Source organism: Triticum dicoccoides, chromosome 1B (assembly GCF_002162155.2).
Source record: "Triticum dicoccoides isolate Atlit2015 ecotype Zavitan chromosome 1B, WEW_v2.0, whole genome shotgun sequence".
Classification (NCBI taxonomy): Eukaryota; Viridiplantae; Streptophyta; class Magnoliopsida; order Poales; family Poaceae; genus Triticum; species Triticum dicoccoides.
The window spans coordinates 56,807,231-56,815,176 of record NC_041381.1 but is presented as its reverse complement, the minus strand read 5'-3'; the positions used below and the strand labels follow the sequence as shown (position 1 = coordinate 56,815,176).

Below are 7,946 nucleotides of genomic sequence, written 5' to 3'. Positions count from 1 at the left end.
CACTCCGCCTCCTCCTCCGCCTCCTCCGGGAGTGATCAGGGCACTCAGACTCCTTCTCCGCCTGCGCCGCCGCGTCCGAGCAGCCAGCCTCCTCCTTCTCCGCCTCATCCACAAGGGCGGAAGAGACCCGCCGCCGCTCCGGCTGCTCCGGCGCGTCGTCCTTCTCCTCCGCCTCATAAGAAAGGAAAGACAGCCACAGCCGCTCCGTCTTCTCTGGCGTCTAGCAGTACAACCAAAGGCAGGCAATACAGATACGGTCCTTCTCGGAAGACTCCAGAGAAGTTACCATACGAGAGGAGCCAGGAGGAAAATGCGAAGATCGTGCAAGCCGAAGTGACCAACTTCTTTGAAGGGGTGAAAGCAAAGAAAAATCCACCTCCGGAGGAGAAGATAGATCCGGTAAAAGCGAAGCGTACTCTGGCTGCCCTGAAGAAACCACCAAAGTCTCCGGTGAAAGACAACTATGAGCGCATTCTTACAAAGTCATTTATCGAAGCGGAGCGGTCGGGAAGTACTGTCAGTGGTCAAAGGTTAGCAGAACGACGAGCTGGGAAAAAAGTTGCCTAGCTCGGCAAACAAGCGAACCAATCGTTGCCCCCGCTCCAGGTGTCTAGCATCTCCGCGAATCATCCGGGCGGGACAATGGTGCCGGGTTATAACGATCTTGGAGATTTCCTGCCCGACGATGCACATTTTGATTTCTTGGAGGTGGACGAACACAAATACGTGTACGGGAAGCCTCTCGTCAAAGATAAAAGATCTCTAACAACGATGATGCGAAGATTCCATGATTGGTATATGAAAACCTACAGAGAGTCTGAGGGGAGTAATATTTTAACGCTGAGAGATAGAGAGGAGCATGACCTCGTCGGAATTGAACTGTTGAATGTTCCATTTGAGGAGTTCTTCGCGTTTTTCAATCTAAAGGCCCTCGATAAGTTAATGATCACTTGATACTGCCTGTAAGTAGTACTTCTTCTGTCATTAAGTCTCTATATATAGGTCAGCTCTTTCATTGCATGTATTTTTAATTATCCTCACTATATTATGCAGATTGAAGATCGCCGAATTGAAGAAAAGACAAATCGGTGATATTGGGTTCATTAACACAAATCTCATAGATGCATATATGGTTAAATTTTAGGCCAAAGATACCGAGGCCAAGCTGCTACAATCGTTTGTATTAAATTAAAACAAAGCTATAATACTCTTCCCTTACGAATTCAAGTGAGTGTTACTGTCTTGTGCATATTCGGTTTCCCTTATTAATCGAGGTTATAGTAATGTAATTGATGAGTTATGCATGCGTGCGCAGCTTCCACTATATTCTCCTAGAGATTAAGCTTGAGCAGGGACTAGTAACTGTCTTAGACTCGAGACGAAAAGATCCCAAGGAGTATGCGGACATGACTGCAATTCTAGAGAAGTAAGTTAAATCGATATTTTTCGCACCATATCGGCAACTTCAATTTGTTCATTTCCTGATATCAAGTAATTCGTTTTCTTTGTCTGGCAGGGTTTGGAATAAATTCACCTCAAAAACTCCAGGACTGCCGAAGAAGCCGCAATTTAGACACCCGAAAGTAAGTACTATAGTAGCATGTTCCACATATCTCCTAGTGATTCAAGCGCTAATTTCATCAATACCATTTAGCATGCTTGCTAATTATCAGTTTGATTGACCTCTGTTTCTTGTAAAGTGGTTGTGGCAGGAACAATATAATAATTACTGTGGATACTACATTTGCGAGTCCATCCGCCACACGACCTGTGAGCGGGGCTACTCCGATAAACAATATGAAGTGCGTAAATAATAATATTCACAATTTTATTTTATTACCATCATTTGTGTTCAGTTTCATTTATTCATATATATGTATTCGCCCCTTCTTCAAATTAGATATTTCGGATGCGGGATGAACTCCTACCACCAGATCGTATGCGAGGAATTCAAGAGGAATTGACGGCATTCTTTCTTGACCACATGATCGCTAAAGACGGAGAATGCCATGTGGACCCTGAGTTCCTTTGGAATTAGGAGATTATATTGTAAGAGATAATTATATTGTATATATGTAGCCAGTAGCGTCGGATAGATATACAAGAACTTGTTGTTCGACCAATCTTTTAGAGAAGGAGAGGTGGTCGATATCACTTCTCTCTGTATGCATATGTTCATGACGATCTTCTGTTTCCTTCATTTGCTTACTAGCTAGCGTGTCTAGTCCTCTCTATACGTATAGTACGTAGCGTCGACCAAGCATGGAGATAAGAGAGGACACTTCTCTGTATTAATTACCTAGCTAACACAATATATGAAACACCTAAATTAACCCCCCAAAACCCCCTACCCCCCTCAAAAAAATAACAAAACCCCCAGCACCTGAAATGCTGACGTGTGGATGCCTATTGGTCCCGGTTGATGCCACCAACCGGGACCAAAGGGCCTCTTGCCTGGGCTCGCCGCACTGGCCACGTGGAGGCCCATCTGTCCCGGTTCGTGTAAGAACCGGGACTAAAGGTCAAGGGCATTAGTAACGACCTATTAGTCCCGGTTTCAGAACCGGGACTAAAGGCCCTTACGAACCGGGACAAAAGGCCCTTTTTCTACTAATGCATCTCCGCCGCCTCGACACCTGAACAAAAACCATATAAAAAAACTCGGGAAGAGCAAGTGGTATACGATCACATGCCCTAGCACACACAAAAAGGTTTATGATGAGAGCTCTAAAGACTGAGGACGCCGACGATAAATGGTGGGAAGATGGGTACAATGACAGTGAAAACCCACGATAAGAAAGATCGCCTCATTAGTAGCAAGACACCAAAACCAACTATTAACCGTGGGACGGGCGCCTAAAGCAAAGATGTTGTTGATAGATTCGTATTTTTTTAATTACATGCAACATTGCCCTCACGATCTGCCATTGTATTCACATACAACTTGTTGTGATATTAGAGACTAAAAATTATAATCAACTATTGGATTTCACGCCGCCCGGTGCCTCGGATCCACCGAAGACGAGGGGAACCGATAAACACAAGTGACAAAAAGCAAAACAAAATTGAAAGAAAAAAACAATATTTGATATGGGCAATGCATGCGACTTGTTCCCGTTGGTTGACCGAGTTAAATAAGTATCATTTTGTGTAAAAAAGAGTATGAACGGCGCTTGTTTCCGTCGGCCGATTCGCTGGCAAAAAAAATTAGAAGGTCTAAGGACTGAACCCCTCATGCCTCCGCCGTGACCCACACCACATCCACGCGGCCGGCGGATCCTCAGCTCAGCTGCTCCGCCACGGCGCGCTACACGGCTGATGGAGCCCTCGGAGACTAGCCCAGACGCCGCCACCACCATTGACTCCCTGAAGGACGACAACATCGAGGACATCCTGCTGCGCCTCCCGTCGCCAGCCTCCCTCGTGTTGGGATTCTGCCACATCGATCACATCAAATCATGAACACACGCGACAGAAAAACTGATAGCCAAAGGTACGTCTCGTACCTTAAAAATTCCTTTTTTTATTTTCTCCTTTTCTTGCCATGGTTACAAAACTCACGGCCAAGTGCATATATATATATGCACAACAGCCACCGACCCAATAAAACTAATCCTATACGTACTAGATGTCCTAATACAACTCGGACACTCACGCGTGTACTACCAGCTAACCTAGTACAAACGACTAGGACTCCTAATAATACTACCAATATGCATTCTAGCCGGACTATTACATGTGATTCTCCTAATCTAATTGACTACTAATCAGTACTAGCATTTTAATCAAGATTACGGCTAACAATCTCGCCCTAATCTTGACTTGTCGCCTTCCTCGCACTTCTCCTGATCTTGACTTGTTGTAGATCCGCGACTTGACGATCCTCCTCAACGTAAGATCCAGACTCCCAGTCACGCTGCCAGGCAACACCATCGGTCACCCCTGACGCAATACATGCCAACGGATCACACACCGTTCCATGTAGAGACAGGTCCTCATTGAAGAGACTCCCCTTCACTGGTCAACATCCCACTATACGCTTGAGCTTGATCTTCGCTTCACGTCTTCGTCATTGGTGCTACACCACACTGGACAGCCCTTCGAACGTGACTTGCTTCATCTTCAACGCCTTCTCACAGAGACAAGCACTAGGACAGACGACGATGACGACGATCGACTAAGGGCATCTCCAGCCGTTCGGCCCCCCAGGAGGCATTTTTTTGCCTCTTGGGGGGCTGCCGGCGACAACTTTGGCGTGGGGGGCGAGAATTTTTCCACTCGTTCCGCCCCCAGGAGGTGAGAAGCGGGGGCCGACAAGGAGGGAGGAGAAGGACCGGCGTGCACCTCCCCTGCCTGGCCGCCGCCCGCGCCCCGCCCTGGCCGCCGCGCGCGCCCCTGGCCTGGTGTTGCTGTTCGCGCGCGCCCCTGCCTCGCTCCCAGGCCGCGCCCGTCCGCGCCCTCCCGCGCCCAGGCCGCGCCCGTCCGCGTCCAGGCCTCGCCGGCCGCGCGGCCGAACCCCAGCCTCGACTCGGCGTCGCCGTGCAGGAGGCCCGTCTCGCCACGCTCGGGGCCGGGGCTGCCCATGCAGCTCGAGGCCCAGCTCCTCCTCCGCCGCGGGAGGATCCACCGCGTTGCCGTGCGCGGGCGCGGAGCACGGGCGCAGGCGGGCGCGGCGAGCACGGCGTGGGCACGTACGGTGTGTGGCGGCTGGACGACGACGGCTTCGAGGCGAGCGGGGACTGTCCCCCGTGGCGCGAGGAGGAGGAGGCGGGCGGCAGGGATGGGAGTGCCTCGATGAGCGGACGGGGCCGGACTCGGCGCCGCTGCTGGAGCCGGACAGGGCGATGGTGAGGTACAGCGCCGGCGCGCGCACCACGGTGTCCCGCGAGGTCTCGGACGAGCGGAGACGTGGCGTCCTCCCCGCGAGCTCCGTCGCGCGCCCCGTCCTTCCTCCTCCGCCATGGCCGTCGGGGGCACGAAGACGTCGACGCCACCCTCCTCCTCGTCCGGCTCTTCCTCGTCGGCGGGTGCTTCTTGGGCGGGGGCAGGAACTCCCATGGCCGCGCGCGCCCGTGGCCGCCCTGGCCTTGCCTGCTCCGGCCTCGCCCGTCCCGGCCTTGCCTGCTCCAGCCACGGCCCCGCCTCGCCAGCTCCGACAGCGCCTGCCCCGGCCAGCGCTCGCCCCGGCCGCGCACGGCGAGCTCCTGCCTCGCCCGCCCGTAGTACATGGAGAGTAGAACGGGGAGCGAGGGAGTGTGGGCGTGGAGAGGAGAGAGGGAGTGTGCTGCACGTGGGTGGGCCTGGAGAAGAGAAAGGGGGAGAGAGAGGCTGGCAAGTGGGGTAGCGCCTGCAAAAAGCTAATGCCGGCGTCCCCAGCTGCCCCCCCGGCGGGCTGGGTGCGGGGTGAGCGTGCCGGCGCTAACTTTTGCTAAATCCGGCGCAAAATGACGTCTTGGGGCCCTGACTGGGGCGTTTTTTACTCGCCGGCGTCCAAAAAAGCGCCTGGGAGGGCTTCTTGGGGGCCTTAGTGGAGATGCCCTAACCAACCGACCGACCGACCGACCGTGCTAACCCGCACGACTCCTTGACTCATCAAACTCCCATGGACGACGATCTTGATGAACTTCCGGCACCGCACTCCGGCACCACCTCTCCCGTCAGCGATCACCTTTCACCGCCTTGCTGACGACAGCCCGCCGTCTCCCTCCATGTCGCTGCACGGAACGACAATCGTCTGCTCCACCTCGTCGCTGCACCGCCCAGTGACTTTATCGCCCGCTCCTCCTCGTCGCTGCACCACCCAGCGACCATATCGCCCGCCCCGAGGCGCTAGTCGGGTCGCCATCCCGGGGCAAGCGTGGCTTTAAATCGACCTTGATTTGATACCAATTGTTGAGATTCTGCCACAGGATCGATCACATCAAATCACGAACACACGGGATAGAAAAACTGATAGCCAAGGGTACGTCTCATACCCTAAAAATTCCTCTTTTTATTTTCTCCTTTTCTTGCCATGGTTACAAAACTCACGGCCAAGTGCATATATATATATATATGCACAGCAGCCACCGACCCAACACAAAACTAATCCTATACGTACTAGATGTCCTAATACAACTCGGACACTCACGCGTGTACTACCAGCTAACCAACGACTAGGACTCCTAATAGTACTACCAATATGCATCCTAGCCGGACTATTTCCTGTGATTCTCCTAATCTAATTGACTACTAATCAGTACCAGCATTTTAATCAAGATTACTGCTAACACCTCGCTCGAGCCGCGCTCGCCTCACGCCGCTGGCGCGACATAGCCTCAAGCCCCCCCTTCCTGCGCCGCTTTCGCGAGCTCCACCCCCGGTCACCCATCCTCGGCCTCTTCGCCTCGCAGCCAGACCTCCAGCAGCTCCCCATCTTCCACCCCGCGGCCGCCGTCCGCTCCGACCCGGACCTCGTAGCCGCCGCGCGCGGGGGCGACTTCCTGCTCACCCGCCTCGAGGACGACACGGCGTGGCGCTTCCGGGACTGCCGCAACGGGTGCCTCCTCCTCTGCAGAGGCGACTCCGTCTCCCACCGGCACGTCGCCGTGCCCCGTCCACGGAACGACGAACCACTCCTCCCTGTACTACCACCCGGAGCAGCGGAGTACATATGGGACTGCTTGCTGGACGGCCATGGAGAATTCCGCGTGGTCACCGTGCAGCGAGAGGGCCAAAGGTTGCGCGGCATGGAGTACGCCTCCCGCACGGCCGAGTGGCGCATCCACCCGTGGGTGGACGGCATCCGCATGCCTGCACATGCGCAGAGCATGTGACCGATGCTCGCTGCTGCGGCCGGGCTCATCTTCTGGAGATATGACCGGAATTCCTCGCTCTTGCTCGACACCAGCACCATGGCATTCTCCATCGTCCCTCTGCCAGTTACAATAGCGACGCACACGATGATGCCGCCGGGAGCATACGCCATCGGAGACACCGAGGCCGATGTGTGTTGCCTTCTGCTTATGGTCGGCAGGACTAGGCTGCAAGTGTGGCTACTCAAGAAGAAGGACGGCGGCGGCGGGCATGCGTGGGAGTCGGAGAAGCAAAGCCATATAATATAGGGTGGGTGGACAGCTTCAACCGGCGGTTCGGCGTCCATATATATGGTGGCTGCTGGGCTTGCAATTGAGTTGCAAGTTTTCTCACTTTTCGTCGTTCATTGATCGAACCATGCATCCTCGCTCGCGTCATCAATTTGCTCGCTCGCGTTGCGTTGCTTGCGTGCGTGCTCACGTCATCAATTGACTCCACTTGTTTGCCATTAAACCACGTATATGTACTTCCTTTTTTTTCTTCAATCGATTCGGGTGCGCCAGGCGATCCAAACATTTCTTCTTCTTCTTCTTCTTCTTTTCCTCAGCCCACACGTACACGTACTAAAAAAAAGGCCACATCTTTTCTCCATCCACACACGCACACACAGATGAGCGGACGGACTACGTACGACCGAGCAAGAAAAGAAAAACCATTCATTCTTGCACTGCAATGCTCCGGACGGACCGACGGATTTAAATGAAGGGAACCACAAGAATATTACACTTGTTCTACTATGAAAGTTTGCAACTTCTTCTTCTTCTTCTTCTTCTTCTTCTTTTTCTTCCTCTTGGGGAAAACATCCATCCAATCTATTTATCCTCAATCAACCATGCCGGTACAACAAATACCATAAATAATAAAAATTACATCCAAATCCATAGACCACCTAGCGACGACTACAAGCATCTCATCCTCGACGCCGGCCAGCGGGTCCAGACCGCCCCAAACTCCCCAGCCAGCCACAGGTAGGGCTCCCGCGGAAGAGGAAAGTGGTCCGCGCTGCCTGAAGCTAGAACATCGAGCATGCCAGAGCGAGGACAGCCCGTGTCGCCGATGCAAGCAGGGACGAATTCAGGGGGGGACAAGAC

The 7,946-nt window shown here is 53.3% G+C and overlaps 1 pseudogene; it reads left to right on the top strand.

Moving 5' to 3' along the window:
- Window positions 1-5,360: 5,360 nt before the first annotated feature.
- LOC119350119 lies at window positions 5,361-7,103 on the top strand (annotated as a pseudogene).
- Window positions 7,104-7,946: the final 843 nt, after the last annotated feature.